At 39.3% G+C, this 18,936-nt stretch overlaps 1 long non-coding RNA gene across 1 annotated transcript; it reads left to right on the top strand.

The window, feature by feature from the left end:
* Positions 1 to 1,752: 1,752 nt before the first annotated feature.
* Positions 1,753 to 18,532, top strand: LOC120853143. The gene is made up of 3 exons (XR_005718724.1): positions 1,753 to 1,764; positions 12,890 to 12,898; positions 18,438 to 18,532. It is a non-coding gene; the product is annotated as an uncharacterized LOC120853143 (long non-coding RNA).
* The last annotated feature ends 404 nt before the right edge of the window (positions 18,533 to 18,936 follow it).

The following is an 18,936-nucleotide window of genomic DNA, read 5'->3' as shown; positions in this document are numbered from 1 at the left end:
GAATCCAGCTGCTCCCTTTTGTTTCAAAGAATAAACACAGCTTACTTCATTTCACCTCAGATCATATACAATAAGTAAAGATATACGTACATTCCCTTTCCAAAGACATTCAGTAAGGAGGACATTCATATGTTATATGTGGGTTGACACTTTCTTGGGATATAGCTACACAAACCAACCCACTAAGAATACATAATCACTTCTATGTTAGTGGTACAATAAAGTTAAATCATCATCATTCACATAAAAATTCAGTAACATTCCCAAATGAAGAAACAACTGGCATTAAACAACTTCTGCTTTTATTAGTTAAATCACTGTCATAAGCAAAACAGTCTTCTATTTAAAACTATCTGTTCTCTATCTTTAGAATATTCCTGCCAAATCATCCCACACTTATCAAGATTTGTCCACATCTCAATAATGTAGGTTTGCCTGACAGGCACATGAAATGCTAATCAAATAATAAATAGCCATCCCTTTTTTATGAATAAAGTGACACCTAGCCTTTCTCCTCCCTTGCCACTTTCTCAAAGGCCTCTCCTTCACCAATCAAATCTACCTGTTTTTTTAAATTTCCCATCAATGATCATCACTGATGATTGATAACCATCATTTCTGATGACGTGGACTATTCAAAGACAAAAATACATTATTTTAATGTCATTTTAATTTATGGATAATTTGATATAACATTATAACAATATACTGACATGCAGCATTAAGAATATGATGTAGTTTTCTAAAAAATTATAGTCAATTAATAAACAAACTATGATGTCCCTTTCTTGAGTATCACCTTATCCCTGGCCCTGTCTATATTCTCATTCTGCCACTCTAAGTCTGCTGCTAAGTCACTTCAGTCGTGTCCGACCCTGTGCAACCCCACAGATGGCAGCCCACCAGGCTCCTCCGTCCCTGAGATTCTCCAGGCAAGAACACTGGAGTGGGTTGCCATTTCCTTCTCCAATGCATGAAAGTGAAAAGTAAGGTGAAGTCGTTCAGTCGTGTCTGACTCCTCTATTATCAAATCCCAAAGTTTCTACTCCACCCATCCACAGTTCTAACCCTCAACCCATTCACAGCCCTATTCTACCTATGATTCTATCACTCATCCTCTCCTAACTGATCAAAATGGCAACTTCCATTAGGCTGAAATCTATACTTTTATGCTGAATGGGCACATCATAGGCAGAATAATCATTAATATACCATCTTTTACAATGGGGTGTCCCAGTTACATCTTAAGATATCGTAAACATAATTATAGCATAAAAGAACTTCAGAATCAAAAAGATTGTGGCAATCACTTAAAACTACTAATCTTATTTTTTTGTATTTGCCTTTTCATGGACATCTATGCATGAGTTCTATTAGTCAAAATCCTTAGCTTGTGACATAGTCTATTTGTCCATGAAAGGTCCCTCATGTACATAATTTTATTCTTCCCTCTATTCCTGGTATCATTCCCATTCCCATTGGATACCCACTACAGTACATGTCATTGAATATTGGTGTATGTTTGAAAAAATAATAGAATTCTATGAGATTTAAATGTGCACAAAACTACAGGTTATAATACTAACACTTTTATGTTTTTTCTTTTCATCCTACACTTGTAAAGTATGTTGCTATAAATATATCTCATTTAATGCTTCTAACAGTGGAATAGTATTCCATGGTGTATATATATAATCGTGCTTTACTTTTTTATTCTGCTAGTGACAAACAACTAGTATTCTCCATCTGTCTACTGTAATAAATGTGTAAAATTATTACTCAAATAAGACACTTCTAGGGAGGGTATTTATAAATGGACTATTTTTAAAAGATTTACATGGGATTAAGGGGAACCACAAGAGGTGTTTCAGCAGCCCAAGGTAAACGCAGGAAAGCTCTACAACCTCTAGGTTGAAAAGAATAAGTGCAGGGAGTTATTGCTGAACCTGAAAAAGGGAAGAGCTATGCTGAATCTACAACCAGAGAGGAGGAGTGGTGATCTGGGGTGGAGGAACAGATGTTTTGGCTTTTGCGGGTCCCTGAGGTTTATTCATTTTTCTTCACTTTTTTCCCTCTCTGTTCCTTAGACTAGATAATCTCCACCGACCTACATTGAGGATTGCTGGGTCTTTCTTCTGCCAGTTCCAATCTGCTGTTGAGCCCTCTAGTGAAATTTTCATTTCACTGATTACAGATTTCAACTCAGTGTTTTTACTTGTTTTTGATTTTAATGATTTCTATTTCTTTACTGATGTTCTCTCTTTAGTGAGACATCATTCTCATATGCTTTTTTAGTTCTTTAGAGATGGTTCCCTTTAGTTCTTTGAACATACTAAAAATAGCTGATAAGGTTTTTCTCGTAAATCCAATGTCTAGACTTCCTTGGGGACCCTTTCATTCTATTCCTTGCTTTTTCTTTTTTCCTCCAGCATACCTTCTTGCTTCTTACAAGTCTTTTTATTTCTTTAACTGAAGTCTAGACACATTCAATCATATTATGTGATCATTTAGATCCCATCTAGCCTCAGTGTGGTGCATTTGTTGTTTGTTGTTACTGCTGCTGCTGTTTGTTCAGTGACTTTCTTGAACTCATTTTGTAAAGTACATGTTTCTTATAGCCAGTTAGTACTTAAGTCTCTGTTTGATTAGTTTAATCATCTAATGGTTAAACAGAGATGTCCTTAAATACCTTGCAGCATTTCGCTGAAGGGCTATGCTTGTGTGTTGTGGCACATCTTCAGTGATATAACTAGTGATGCAAAATTCTCTTCCGCTTTAGTCTTTACTTTTTGCTTGCTCAGAGCTTCAAGATCCATCAGCGATGAGATTCAGAGACTTCTCAGGTCTTTCTTGGACATACACACAGTCTTGTGAATGTGTGCAGCCTTCTATATTCTCAAGATTACTTCAAGGCTTTTAAAAGCCTTTTCTGGCCATCTCATTACCCAATGTGTCCTTTTAAGTTTTTTGGTCAGCTTCTTGTTGATTCCCAACATTTATCACTGTTCAGGGAGCTTCAAAATTTTAAAATTACCGTTGATTGTTTTCAACCAATACTTCAAGGAAAAAGCCATTCGCAATGGTTGAGCTCTAAATCGGGTTGAGTAAAAAGAGCCCTGCAAGTGGGGATTTCCAAGGAACTGCCAGACCAATGTGACAATGACAACTCTCTGAAAATGAAGCTCCTGCGAAGTCTGAGATTTCCTCTGCTCCCTTCGATGAATGCTTAGCTACAGGAGGCTTTCACAATGACGATCATTGTGAAACTGTTGGTTTTCAAGACTACTGCAGAACTGGAAAGAAGGAGATGGTAGTACAGCAAGGCAAAATGCCAGATCACTGTTTCTTCTGCAATGTAGCCTTTTTTCCCCAATAAATGCTCCTTAGATGTCTGCAAGCCTTTGGCTAATTTCCGAAGTTCTGAAAAGTTGACTTTGATCATTTTTACCAAAGCTCTCACTGCATTAACAGACAAAAGGCTTTTCAGAACTCCTTATTCTACAATCCTCACTGATGTCACTACTTGTTAAATTTTGTTTGGAATATACACATATATTTAATCTTCCAGGCATCATTTTTCTAAGATATACTTTTATGAAATGTGCTATGTTTACGTTCCTATAGATCAACTGTGAATTTTCTCCACCTTGCTTTGTGATCCAAGGAACAGACCCTGATGGTGCTTCAATCAGACTATTTTGCCTGCTTTCCAGGTGTGCTCAGACCCCAGCATGAGACTGGTGAGCAGGGAGAGAGATGCAGGGAAAAATTATTCCCCCAACTTCTTCCCTTCTAGACCATGATTTGGCAGTGGCTGCATTTCCCCACCACATGCCTCTACCACAGGTGCAGTTTTGATGCTTTCTGATACCATTCCTTCTTCTAGTCTCTTTGGACCTATGAGTGACACAGGCTGTTACTAATGTTACTAATACCAGGTGCTTCATCAAACTTTGTCCCTTAACCCTGCCCAGATTCTGTAAAATAGTTCTACTCACTGTCCAATGAGTAAAATTTTAGATGTGATTAAATGTATTGTTTTTGCCTAACGATTTATGCTTTAGATATCTCAGTTAAAAACTCTCCCATCCCAAGTGCAAAAAGTTATTTTCTAAAATTTTCTGCTACTAGCTTTATTCTGTTTATTCATTCATGTGTATGTCTTAATCCTTTTACATTCATTATTATATGAAGGTAGAGATTAGAGGTAGATATCTGTATTAGCTTCCTGTTACTGCTAAAATAAACTATTTCTAACTAACGACTTAAAATAATGTAAGTTTATTTCCTTACAGTTCTGAAGGACAGAAAACTGAAATGGGTTTCACTGAGCTGAAATCAAGATGTCAGAGGAGCCGTGCTCCCTCTCCAGGCTTTAGACAATGATTCACTTCCTTGCCCTTCTGGCTCCTAGAGCTGTACTCCCTATGTTCCTTGGCTCATGGCCTCGTTCCCCACCTTCAGAGCCAGTAGCATAGCATCTTCAAAGTTCTCTGCGTTCATCTTCACGTCCTCTTTTCTCTTATAAGTACCTTATTGATTTCATGAGACCTATTGGATAATCTGAGATAATCTTATCTCAAAAATTCTTAAGATATAAAAAGTCTCCCTTTTATCCCTTTTGTAAAGTAACAGTCACGGGTTCTGTGGATTAGAATTCAGAACTCTGTGAGTGTGTCATTATTCAGGCCACCAAAGTATCCAGCCATAGTTTATTCTACACGTGAGCCAGTTTTCTTAGTGTCATCCATTAACCATTTTCCCCATTGGTTTATACTGACAATTTCCTCAAAACAGTCTTTCACAACATACAGCTTTATTTTTGAGCACTCTAATCCAGTGGTTCTCAACTAAGGGCAATTTATCCTCAAAAGGACATCTGGAGACACCCAGAGAACAGTTTGCTTGGGAGAGGGGCTGGGGTACAAATCCTACTGGAATCAGCTGGGTTGAGGCCTAAACATATTTCACTGCACAGAACATCACCTACCCCAACCCCCCACAACACACTATCAGGCTCAAAATATGAATAATACTGAGATTAAGGACCCCTATTCCAGTATGTTCTATACATGTGTAGGCTATGCCTATCCCAGTGACAAATTATTCTTATTACTACATATTTGTATAGTATACTTTCATGTATTTTAGGATTAGCCTCCCTCTCTTTAGGTTAAAAAAAAAAAAAAACACAGATGTGCCATATAAATATTATAATAAGCTGAATTTTTATAAATAATCTGCTGGTGTTTCAGGCATTCATATTGATTTTTTTAGATTAATATTGGAATAAGCAGTTTGACAGTGTTAGTGATGAGAGGGAACTCTTGATGGCCCTAGAGATTCCTTCTGTGCTCCTTGCCATTAGCTTATCAACAGACTGGCTCAGCCTTTCGCTGATGTCAGCATTCTTGGCACACAAGTGTATTCCCATGACCTCTGTAAGCAGACCTTGGTCATTCATATGCATAGTCCTCAGGGTTGGTCCCTGGCTGGAAAATCTGATACTTGATCATCCATCTTCTCTATCACCCATTCTAGAGTCACATTCCTTCAGCTAATTTCTGTTCTGTATGTGTGTGTAGTCGCTTCAGTCGTGTCCAACTCTTTTGAGACCCTATGGACTGTAGCTAACCAGGTTCCTCTGTCCATAGGATTCTCCAGACAAGAATACTGTAGTGGGTTGCTATTTCCTCCTCCAGAAGATCTTCCCAAAGACAGAACCCATGTCTCTTATATCTCCTGCACTGGCAGATGGATTCTTTACCACTAGCACCACCTGAGAAGCGTTGGTTGGGTGGCATTTCTGGTGGGGTGTCTCATCCTTGCTTTTCAAATGATGGCTCCTCTAGCAATGAGAATCCTAACACCAGCAGTTTGTAGAATGTGGAGAGTTCCTGATATTCTATGATAGTATAATATAATGGCTAATATTTTTACTGGTGATAAACTTGGATGTCATTACTGCTAAAAATGGGCCCAAATGGCAGCTACAATATATCTAATACTAGAAAGAAATCAAGTGGTGCTAGTAGTAAAGAACCCACCTGTCAATGCAGGTAACATAAAAGACGTGGGTTCAATCCCTGGGTTGGGAAGATTCCCTGGAGGAGGGCATGGCAACCCACTCCAGTATTCTTGCCTGGAGAATCCCATGGATAGAGGAGCCTGGCCGACTACAGTTCATGGGGTCCCAAAGAGTCACACACAACTGAAGCAACTTAGCACACAGAAAGAAACCAGGGAAATGATTTTATAAAGGACAGGGTATTAGGTGAATATTCCTGAACTATCTTGATTAATTGAAGAGAGATAATGACAGGTTCTCTATGATTAGTCATGAATCAAGGAAAAATGAGAAAAGTACTTAAGAAAACGTATCCACATCATCCCTATCTGAACTTCATCAACTGACTCCAAGCATAGAAGAATCCTTTAACTTTGATTTGTTAGAAAACATTATGCCTCTAGATTTTTTTGTTTAGTTGCTAAGTCGTGTCCACAGACTTTGCAACCCCATGGCTGTAGCCTACCAGGCTCCTCTGTTGATGGGATTTCCCAGACAAGAATAGTAGAGTGATCTTCCTGACCCAGGTAACAAACCTGAATCTCCTGCATTGGCAGGTGGATTCTTTACCATTGAGCCACCAGGAAAGCCCCCTCTAGAACTTAGTTTCTTCATAATTCAATGTATCCACAGCTTTCCGGTTACTTTAAAGGAAAGCATAATTTTTAGCTTTTTCAGGATTTCTTGTTGTTACAGCAATTTGAGAGTTTTTAAGATATGTCCACAAATCCTTCAAAACTATTTTGCCTTCAAGAAACAAAACTTTATTCCCATCTACTTAAGTGTAGGCAAGACTTAGGGACACACTTCTGATGACTAAATATAGCCAAAGTGATGGTTTGTCCCCCAAAGACTGCAGTTTCTATGTTGGAGAGGAGACTCACTCTCTTAACCAGATCACTCGTTTTGTGGTAACAGGAATCCATCTTCTAACAGCATTCAGGCAGACTATGGAAAGACGCACACGTAGAGAAACTGTGGAATCCAGTCAACAGCCATGTGAATGAGCCTACTTAGAAGCAGAATTTCTACCAGTAAAGCCTAAGATGACTGCCAACTCTAGTGACAAGGGTCTTGTCTGCAAGTTCATGAGATACTCTCAGTCAGAATTACCGAGCTGAAACAACTCGGACTCCTCACCCTCACAAAGGGTGTGAGATAATATGTGTTTTAAGCTGCTAAGGTTGGGAATAATTTGTTATATAGCAAGAGATAATTAATGCAACAGGACTGAAAATCTTTGAAAGACTTTTACATTCCAACTGGAAGCCATTCATCAAGGAATTTTATCCACCCACTTGTATGGTTCCTAAATTTATATCGCTAATTCAGAAATCAGACCAGTTTTCACATACTATGTTATTTTTCATTTGTACCATCCACCCACTTCTATTTTCAGTTTCTCTATAACCCAATTTATGCTTGCAGGGAGTTCTCTTAAAGTTCTAAAGTTATCTTTGTAACTGCATTTAGCACTTGGTGTAAGTTTTATATTTCCAACCTACTAGAGAACGAGATGTCTGAAGGGAGGAAGGGTGTCCATCCTTGCATCCCTTTGCACTTGCATATATGGATCCTCAACACAGTGCTTTAGTCGCTAAGTCGTGTGTGACTCTTGTGACTCCATGGACTATAGCCTGCCAGACTTCTCTGTCCATGGGATTCTCCAGCCAAGAATAATGTAGTGGGTTGCCATTTCCTTCTTCAGGGGATCTTCCTGACGCAGGAATCAAACCCAGGTCTCCTACACTATAGGCAGATTTTTTACTGACTGAGCTACAGGGGAAACCCTCAACACATAGAGGTTATTAATTAATAACTGGATAATTAATTAACAGTCATCATATAGTCAGTCACATACTAACTGTCTGAGGTAACTGTGAATTTCAAAATGTGGCTGAATGGTAATTAGAGTCACCAAGCATGGAAAAATATGATAAATATTCATTGCATATTTCATGTACACTGGCATTGACTGAGCTTCAGTTCACTGTTCCAGAGTTCTTCATGTGTTTATGAGACATCTCCCATAAGAAAAAGGATCTTCAGTGAAGTAAGTAAATCTAATATATGCCAGCTAATATAAAAAAGATGAGGGGAGGATTAAGATCCATTTCTGAAATGCCAGATGAGTATCTGTATCTGATTTACTGAATTACTTAGACCAGAACTAATTTTTGTCATCATGGTATTTGCTAGGAATCTAGACACACGAGGTCTGCGTATGCCAAATAGCAAGTACACTAATGCTTCTCAAGTTCATGAACCATGTCTCTTCAACCTTGACACTAGTCTGAACATAACAAAGCCACTACAGTTTTTTGTTTTTCTAATCCCTTGTTATCAATTGTTTAAGTGCTTTGGCATAAAAAGGATGGAGAATGTCATTCCTTTATCCCCTGCTAGTTATACCTCTCCTAAAGTCATAATCCCTGTGACAATAACCAACTGAGGAGGGCCTGGCTTTGATGAGGCTCTTTAACCTCAATTCTTTTACATACTGTTTGTAATCTGCACAGCAATACAATTATTGAGCCTCCCTTTCTTTTCATGGCATCTTTTCACACTCCCAAAGCTCCCCAAACTTATAATTCAGCTTTGCTGGCATAAAGACAAAAAACCTTCCCAACTGCAATTTAAAATCATGCCACTGTTGGCCTTAATCTGCTTCTAAAACCCTAAAATATAAATTAGGGCTGTATTCATTGTGTCCCAAAGAGCTTTCTTTTCTGAAATCCACTCTCACTGCCGCAGGGCCTCCCTAGCAATTCACAATGGCCATCTGGCTGGTGTACTTTCCCAGATGGGCTCAGTCAGCACAGATTCCAGGGTCTAGGGAAAAGAGAGGAAAGAGACATTTGGTAACTGACTAAATTTAAAGTGTACAATATTGAGACAATCTGCATATCCTTTCTCTCAGCTTCACTATCACCTGCAAAAGTTATTTGTGCCTAATAGGAAGTGCCATATTGGTTAACATACTTCACAACAGACTATGATTCCTTAATGAAAGAATACTTTGAGAGGTAAAGAGAATCGTTCCTTGATTTTTAAAAAATCTATTATAAATATATACATGGATAGCTTTAATTACTGTGAACAATAAGTTTGAAAGATGTGTCCTGCAATAGAAAAGAGGAAGAACTGAAAAAGATATGTTGGACATTGTATAAAGTAACACTACAAAACACTTCCATAGGGCTTAAAACATGCCGGCAAATGTCCTGAGTGATTTATATATGGGAACTCATGTAATCCTTACAATAAATCATGTGGAATATGCACTATTATATATTTAATGACAAAAATAATGCATAAAGTAAATAATTTATGCAAAGTGATAAAACACTGGCAGAACCAGCATTTGAGCAAATGGTCAATCCATTCTTAAGCCATACTGTTTTCTCTATCCTTTATACTGTGTTCTTGATCAGACTTGCTGCTAAGTCGCTTCAGTCATGTCCAACCCTGTGTGACCCCATAGACGGCAGCCCACTAGGCTCCTCTGTCCCTGGGATTCTGGAGGCAAGAACACTGGAGTGGGTTGCCATTTCCTTCTCCAATGCATGAAAGTGAAAAGCGAAACTGAAGTCGATCAGTCGTGTCTGACTCCTAGCAACCCCATGGACTGCAGCCTACCAGGCTCCTCCGTCCATGGGATTTTCCAGGCAAGAGTACTGGAGTGGGTTGCCATTGCCTTCTCCCATGAGGGCCCAAGGTTATGCAAATAATTGCTAACTGTACCACAGTAACAAAAGCCAGTTTCTGCCACATTAGGTTTCTGGCCACACCAAGAGCCTTAACCTTTCAGAAAAACAGACCACATAATATGTGTCTTTATATCTGAGATATGTGTTTTAGATCAACTTAGAGCCAATAACTGCTACCTATACCACTTAGAACATCCTTTGGAAACTTGATAAAGTATATGAGTAATTATGCTTCCAAAAAAATATAAAAAGACAAATATCCTTGGCCTCCACAACAAGCAGGATCAGGAAAATAGTAAACACTGTGTGTAAGGCTGTTATATTGGATGCCTTCTATACCTCATGAGATCAAAAGTATAACCAAGAAGCCCTACTTTCACCTCTATGTGATAAAGGTGTAAAAACGTGGACTTTTCAAGGAGGGTAAAACCCATGAAAAAGTCAAAATATATGGCTGGACTGCACTTGCGGGGGGACCAGAGCAGGAAAAATCATGTCTCAAAAAAGGCCTTGCCATGAACATGACCATGGTCATTAAATTAAAAGATGGAGATCCACAAGGAAATGAGGTGTGGACATTTGGAAATGGCTTTAAGCCACCACGTCTAGGGAGGCAGACTTTAAATCTAGCTTGTCTAGATTTCAGAGAATAGAAACCACAGGAGACATCTGGATTAGAAGAGGATACATTTCTCTTTTCTCCTTGATGCTTTATCTCTCATGAAAATCAAAGGTTTGTCAGCCTCCCTGAAATTTTCATAGTCCTCTTAAAAACAAGCATTATAAACAAGTGGTGAAAATTTCCACTTTTGCACTCCCTAAACATTACAACCTTTTCCAACAACCCAAGAGATGACTCTCTACATCACTAGATTCTTAATACCAAAACCAGACTGAGTATCCTTTGCAGCCAAAGATGGAGAAGCTCTATATATTCAGCAAAAACAAGACCTGGAGGTGTCTGTGGCTTGGATCATGAACTCCTTATTGTGAAATTTAGTCATAAATTGAAGAAAGTAGGGAAAACCACCAGGCCATTCAGGTATCCATTCAGTTCAGTTCAGTTCAGTCGCTCAGTCATGTCTGACTCTTTGCTACCCCATGGACAACAGCATGCCAGGCCTCCCAGCCCATCACCAACTCCCAGAGCTTACTCAAACTCATGTCCATTGAGTCACTGATGCCATCCAACCATCTCATCCTCTGTTGTCCCCTTCTCTCACCTTCAAACTTTCCCAGCATCAGGGTCTTTTCAAATGAGTCAGTACTTCACATCAGGTGGCCAAAGTATTGGAGTTTCAGCTTCAGCATCAGTCCTTCCAATGAATATTCAGGACTGATCTCTTTAGGATGGACCGGTTGGATATTCTTGCAGCCCAGGGGACTCTCAAGAGTCTCCTCCAACACCACAGTTCAAAAGCATCAATTCTTTGGCACTCAGCTTTCTTTACAGTCCAACTCTCACATCCATATATGACTACTGGAAAAACCATAGCCTTGATTAGATGGACCTTTGTTGGCAAAGTAATGTCTCTGCTTTTTAATACGCTGTCTAGGTTGGTCATAGCTTTTCTTCCAAGGAGTAGCTTTCTTTTAATTTCATGGCTTCACACACCATCTGCACTGATTTTGGAGCCCAAAAAAAATAAAGTTGCCACTTTTTCCACTGTTTCCCCACCTATTTGCCATGAAATGATGGGATCAGATGCCATGATCTTAGTTTTCTGAATGTTCAGTTTTTAGCCAACTTTTTCACTCTCCTCTTTCACTTTCATCAAGAGGCTCTTTACTTCTTCTTCACTTTCTGCCATAAGGAAATCAAATCCCTTATTGTTAAACAGTGGAAGAGATGGATAGATTCCAAGTATTAGATCTGGTAGACAGAGTGTCTGAACAACTATGGATCGAAGTTTATAACACCATACCAGACACAGTGACCAAAACCATCCCCAAGATAAAGAAATGCAGGAAGGCCAAGTGTTGTCTGAGGAGGCTTTACAATAGCTGAGAAAAGAAGAGAAGTGAAAGGCAAATGAGAAAGGGAAAGATACACCTAAGTGTATGCAGAGTTCCAGAGAACAGCAAGGAGAGATAAGAAAGATTCTTAAGTGAACAATGCAAAGATACAGAGAAAAAGAATGAGAAAGACTACATATCTCTTCAAGGAAACTGGAGCTATCAAGGGAACATTTTATGCAAGAATGAAAATAATAAAGGACAGAAACAGTAAGGACCTAATGGAAGCAGAAGAGGTGGCAAAAATACACAGAAGAACCATACGAAAGAGTTCTTAATGACTGGAATAACCACAGTGGTGTGGTCACTCACCCACAGCCAGACACCCTGGAGTGTGAAGTCAAGTGGGCCTTATGAAGCATCAATATAAACAAAGCTAGCAGAGGTGACTTCCAGTTGAGCTATATTAAAATCCTAAAAGATGATGCAGTTAAAGTGCTACACTCAATATGTCAGAAAATCTGGAAAACTCAGTAGTGGCCACAGGCCTGGAAAAGGTCAGTTTTCATTTCAGTCCCAAAAGGGGCAATGCCAAAGAATGATCCAACTACTGTACAATATCACTCATTTCACACGTTAGCAAGGCTATGCTTAAAATTCTTCAAGCAAGGCTTCAGCAGTACGTGAACTGAGAACTTCCAGATGTACAAGCTGGATTTCAAAGAAGCAAAACAACAAGAGATCAAATTGCCAACATTCGTTGGCTCATGGGGAAAGCAACAGAATTCCAGAAAAACATCTATTTCTGCTTCACTGACTAAACCAAAGCCTTTGACTGTGTGGATCACAACAAACCATGGAAAATTCCACCTTACCTGCCTCCTGAGAAAACTGTATGGAGGTCAAGAAGCAAGTCAGAGCTGGACATGAACAACTGACTAGTTTCAAACTGGGAAAGGAGTATAACAATGCTGTCACCCTGCTTATTTAACTTATATGCAGAGTACATTATGTCAAATTCAGGTTGGATGAATCACAAGTTGGAATCAAGATTGCCAGGAGAAATACCAACAATCTCAGATATGCAGATGATACCACTCTAATGGCAGAAAATGAAGAGGAACTAAAAAGCCTGTTGATGAGGATGAAAAAGGAGAATGAAAAAGTGGCTTAAAATTCAGCATTCAAAAAACTAAGATCATGACATCCAATCTCATCAATTCATGGCAAAAAGAAAGGGAAAAAGTGAAAGTAGACACAGATTTTATTTTATTGGGCTTAGCGTGGACAGAGACTGCAGCCATGAAAATAAGATGCTTGCTCCTTGGAGGTTAAGCTATGACAAACGTAGTCAGTGTATTAAAAAGCAGAGACATGACTTTGCCAACAAAGGTCCATATAATCAAAGCTATGATTTTTCCAGTAGTCATAGATGGATGTGAAAGTTGGTCCATAAAGAAGGCAGAGCACCAAAGAATTGATTCTTTCGAACTGTGGCACTAGACAAGACTCCTTTGGACTGCAAGGAAATCAAACCAGGCAATATTAAAGGAAATCAACCCTGAATACACACTGGAAGGACTGATGCCAAAGTTTAAGCTCCAATATTTGGCCACCTGATGTGAAGGGCCAACTCACTGGAAAAGACTGATGCTGGGAAAGATTGAAGGCATAAGATGCAGGCAGCCACAGGATGAGATGGTTAGATAGCATCACTGACTCAAGGGACACAAATTTAAGCAAACTCCAGGAGACAGCAGAGGACAGAGGAGCCTGGTCTACTACTATCCATGAGGTCACAAAGAGTTATAAGAGGACTTAGTGACTGAACAATAAACAACAGCAACAACAAATATTACAAGAGTAGAGTTACACGATACAAAATTCTAGATCTTTTGAGAAATATCCAGAAATCTTTTAAATATAAATCTACCTCTGATATTCAGCCAGGATTAAACCATACTCATACTCTCAAAGAAATATACATGTTCAGTTCAGTTCAGTTCAGTCGCTCAGTCGTGTCCAACACTTTGTGACCCCATAAATCGCAGCACGCCAGGCATCCCTGTTCATCACCATCTCCCGGAGTTCAATCAGACTCATGTCCATCGAGTCCGTGATGCCATCCAGCCATCTCATCCTCTGTCGTCCGCTTCTCCTCCTGCCGCCAATCCCTCCCAGCATCAGAGTCTTTTCCAATGAGTCAACTCTTTGCATGAGGTGGCCAAAGTACTGGAGTTTCAGCTTCAGCATCATTTCTTTCAAAGAAATCCCAGGGTTGATCTCCTTCAGAATGGACTGGTTGGATCTCCTTGCAGTCCAAGGGACTCTCAAGAGTCTTCTCCAACATCACAGTTCAAACACATCAATTCTTCGGCGCTCAGCCTTCTTCACAGTTCAACTCTCACATCCATACATGACCACAGGAAAAACCATAGCCTTGACTAGATGGACTTTGTTGGCAAAGTAATGTCTCTGCTTTTTAATATGCTATCTAGGTTGGTCATAACTTTTCTTCCAAGGAGTAAGCGTCTTTTAATTTCTTGGCTGCAGTCACCATCTGCAGTGATTTTGGAGGCCCCCAAAATAAAGTCTGACACTGTTTCCACTGTTTTCCCGTCTATTTCCCATGAAGTGATGGGACCGGATGCCATGATCTGCGTTTTCTGAATGTTGAGCTTTAAGCCAAATTTTTCGCTCTCCTCTTTCACTTTCAACAAGAGGCTTTTTAGTTCCTCTTCACTTTCTGCCATAAGGGTGGTGTCATCTGCATATCTGAGGTTATTCCTATTTCTCCTGGCAATCTTGATTCCAGCTTGTGTTTCTTCCAGTCCAGCGTTTCTCATGATGTACTCTGCATAGAAGTTAAATAAGCAGGGTGACAATATACAGCCTTGACGTACTCCTTTTCCTATTTGGAACCAGTCTGTTGTTCCATGTCCAGTTCTAACTGTTGCTTCCTGACCTGCGTACAGATTTCTCAAGAGGCAGGTTAGGTGGTCTGGTATTTCCATCTCTTTCAGAATTTTTCACAGTTTATTGTGATCCACACAGTCAAAGGCTTTGGCATAGTCAATAAAGCAGAAATAGATGTTTTTCTGGAACTCTCTTGCTTTTTCCATGATCCAGCGGATGTTGACAACTTCATCTCTGGTTCCTCTGCCTTTTCTAAAACCAGCTTGAACATCAGGGAATTCACGGTTCACGTATTGCTGAAGCCTGGCTTGGAGAATTTTGAGCATTACTTTACTAGCGTGTGAGATGAGTGCAACTGTGCGGTAGTTTGAGCATTCTTTGGCATTGCCTTTCTTTGGGATTGGAATGAAAACTGACCTTTTCCAGTCCTGTGGCCACTGCTGAGTTTTCCAAATTTGCTGGCATACTGAGTGCAGCACTTTCACAGCATCAGCTTTCAGGACTTGAAACAGCTCAACTGGAATTCCATCACCTCCACTAGCTTTGTTTGTAGTGATGCTTTCTAAGGCCCACTTGACTTCACATTCCAAGATGTCTGGCTCTAGATTAATGATCACATCATCATGATTATCTGGGTCGTGAAGATCTTTTTTGTATAGTTCTGTGTATTCTTGCCATCTCTTCTTAATATCTTCTGCTTCTGTTAGGTCCATATCATTTCTGTCCTTTATTGTGCCCATCTTTGCATGAAATGTTCCCTTGGTATCTCTAATTTTCTTGAAGAGATCTCTAGTCTTTCCCATTCTGTTGTTTTCCTCGATTTCTTTGCACTGATCACTGAAGGCAGCTTTCTTATCTCTTCTTGCTATTCTCTAGAACTCTGCATTCAGACGCTTATACCTTTCCTTTTCTCCTTTGCTTTTTGCCTCTCTCCTTTTCACAGCTATTTGTAAGGCCTCCCCAGACAGCCATTTTGCTTTTTTGCATTTCTTTTCCATGGGGATGGTCTTGATCCCTGTCTCCTGTACAATGTCACGAACCTCATTCCATAGTTCATCAGGCACTCTATCTATCAGATCTAGGCCCTTAAATCTATTTCTCACTTCCATGTATAATCATACATGTTAGCATCTTTATTATCATTTATCTTACACATTAATATTAGTATAGTGTTAATTTTCAACTACTCAAACTACTACCTAAAACCTTAACAAAGAACACCACCATGTTTTAAATGGGAATTTAGAAATGAATTTAACCTAACCAAAAAAATGTTACGGTTTACACTATATATGGAATGATCTATTTTTATGTCGGCAACCTACCTCATCTACACTTTAGCAACAGCCTCCTAGATGGACTCTCTCCATGTCTCTATTCATGCTGAGCCCACAATATGAATTATACTACATAACTATCACAAAGCCATCAGTAGCCACTCACCGACTAAAATATTAAGTAGAAGCACAAATGTTTTACTATGATCACATGGTCATAAAATGCTCACAACTGGAATTTTACCAAGCTGGGGTTTCCATACTGGTTGTTTTAACTTGCATAAGAATGCTTTTCTATCTGTTAAAATAAACAGTAAGTAATAGTAACTTAGCTGAAAACTGACGTTAAAGATAATATTTTCCAAAGAAAGTAATCAAATAGGTTAATAAGAACTGAAACTCACTGTTATAAACTTTCCAGGACTATTATACAATGTTTTCTTGGCAATATAAAGAAATACCAGATCAAAAAGTAATAAGGATACTTGATTTTGAAGTAATAGCCAAATATAAATGTTTACATTTTTTGCAGCAAATATATTCAAGATTTTGTCTAGTACATTTTTTCAGTTTAAAATTTTTCATACATAGTTCTATAATTTTGGAAATACAGGGAAAACAATAACATAAAACTCAAAGTAGGATGCTTGGGAAGAAAGAACGTTTAACCAGGTAGAATAAGCAGGAAATCATGGCATCAGGATAAAACAAATGGGTAAATGGCATCTCAGAAGATAATGGCTGTTTTAAAATTCCAGCAAGAGTGCATTTTTAACTGAAAAATAGAGAAAATTGTACACTGAAATGCTATTGTAAAAAGTAATATTGAGAGATCCTATGTACACTTTGGGGGTTCCCTGGTGGCTCAGTGGTAAAGAATATGCCTGCAAGGCAGAAGCTACCAGAGACACAGGGTCAGGAAGATCCTCTAGAGAAGGGCATGGCAACCCACTCCAGTATTCTTGCCTGAAGCATCCCATGGACAGGCCATGCGATCACAAAGAGTTGGACACAACTGAAGCGACTTAGCACACATGCATGTACACTTTATACTGTTTTCCCCAGTAGTAATATTTTGAAATTTTACATCACAATTATGTTACTGACATTGATATTATCCACACATTCAGATTTTCCCAGAAAATTTTTTTCAGAAATCTGAAAAAATTCAGATTTTACTTTTACTCACTTATGGGTCTATGTGTGTATTTAGCTCTCTATATTATTTCATACATATAGTATCTACCACCAGTCAAGAAACAGTTCCTATCAAAAGGATTCCTCCTGTTACTCTATTGGAATTCACATCCACCTACCAATCCCCCGCCATTCTATTCACTGTTAAATGAAATGAGTCCTTCATTTCTAAATTTTGTGATTTCAAAAATGTTGTGTAAATGAGTGCCCAGTTACTTCAGTCGTGTCCGACTCTTTGAGACCCTATGAACTGTGGGCCACCAGGCTCCTTTATCCATGGGGATTCTCCAGGCAAGGATACTGGAGTGGGTTGCCGTGCCCTCCTCCAGGGAATATTTCTGACCCAAGGATTGAACCTGGGTCTCTTGCATTGCAGGCTGATTCTTTAATGCTGAGCTAACGGGGAAGTCCTCAAAAATGTTACACAAATGTTATTACATATAGTATGTAACCTTTTTGGATTAGCTTATCTCACTCAGCATAATTCTCTGGAGATTCATCCAAGTTGCTGCACATACAATACTTTGTTCCTTTTTATTTCTGAGTATTTTATTTTCTCAGTTGTCTAATTTATTAATATGAAGTTTCTCATAGCATTCTGTTAATTTCTGAAAGACTGCAAATTCTATATCCCACATTTTATTCCTGATAGTGATGATCTGTGCCTTCCTATTTTTTATTTTTGTTAGTTTTGCTGGTGTATCATGTTGCTGATTTAATAACTAACTTTCTGCTTTATTAACTTACTCTATTGTTTCACTATTTTCAATAGTAAATTGAAATTGTAATCATAGCAAATTGAAATTTCAGTAGTAAATTGATTGATTTCTGTTCTTAATGGTTTCCTTTCTGCTTCAGTTCAGTTCAGTCGCTCAGTCGTGTCCAACTCTTTGCGACCCCATGAATCGCAGCACGGCAGGCCTCCCTGTCCATCACAACTCCCGAAATTCTCTCAGACTCACGTCCATCGAGTCAGTGATGCCATCCAGCCATCTCATCCTCTGTCGTCCCTTTCTCCTCCTGCCCCCAATCCCTCCCAGCATGAGAGTCTTTTCCAATGAGTCAGCTCTTCACATCAGGTGGCCAAAGTACTGGAGTTTCAGCTTCAGCATCATTCCCTCCAAAGAAATCCCAGGGCTGATCTCCTTGCAGTCCAAGGGACTCTCAAGAGTCTTCTCCAACACCACAGTTCAAAAGCATCAATTCTTCGGCACTCAGCCTTCTTCACAGTCCAACTCTCACATCCATACACGACCACAGGAAAAACCATAGCTTTGACTAGACGGACCTTAGTCAGCAAAGTAATGTGGAGAGTATGTAACTCCATTGCTAAAACTAGCAAGTGGGTACTCTTTCTGCCCCCTCCTGATGCCTATGTCAGAAGCTTTCTCTATCTCCTTTATACTTTAATAAAATTTTATTACACAAAAGCTCTGAGCAATCAAGCCTCATCTCTGGCCCCAGATTGAATTCTTCTCCTCCGGAGGCCAAGAATCCCAGCATCTTTTTGTGGTTCAGCAACAACCTTTCAATAGGAACTTAACAGTATTCTCTCAGCACTACTTTAGCCTCAGCTTATGTATTTGGGGGCTTCCTTGGTGGCTCAGATGGTAAAGAATCCACCTGCAATGCAAGAGACCCAGGTTCAATCCCTGGATAGGGAAGATCCCCGGGAGAAGTGAACAGTAACACACTCCAGTATCCTTGCCTGGAGAATTCCATGGACAGAGAGGTGCCTGGTAGGCTCGAGTCCATGCGGTTGGAAAAAGTTGGACACGACTAAGTGACTATTTTTTCTTTATTATCTCTTGTA

Source organism: Oryx dammah, unplaced genomic scaffold (assembly GCF_014754425.2).
Source record: "Oryx dammah isolate SB20612 unplaced genomic scaffold, SCBI_Odam_1.1 HiC_scaffold_2, whole genome shotgun sequence".
NCBI lineage: Eukaryota > Metazoa > Chordata > Mammalia > Artiodactyla > Bovidae > Oryx > Oryx dammah.
The sequence above is the reverse complement of the archived record's forward strand: the minus strand, read 5'-3'. Positions and strand labels throughout refer to the sequence as shown.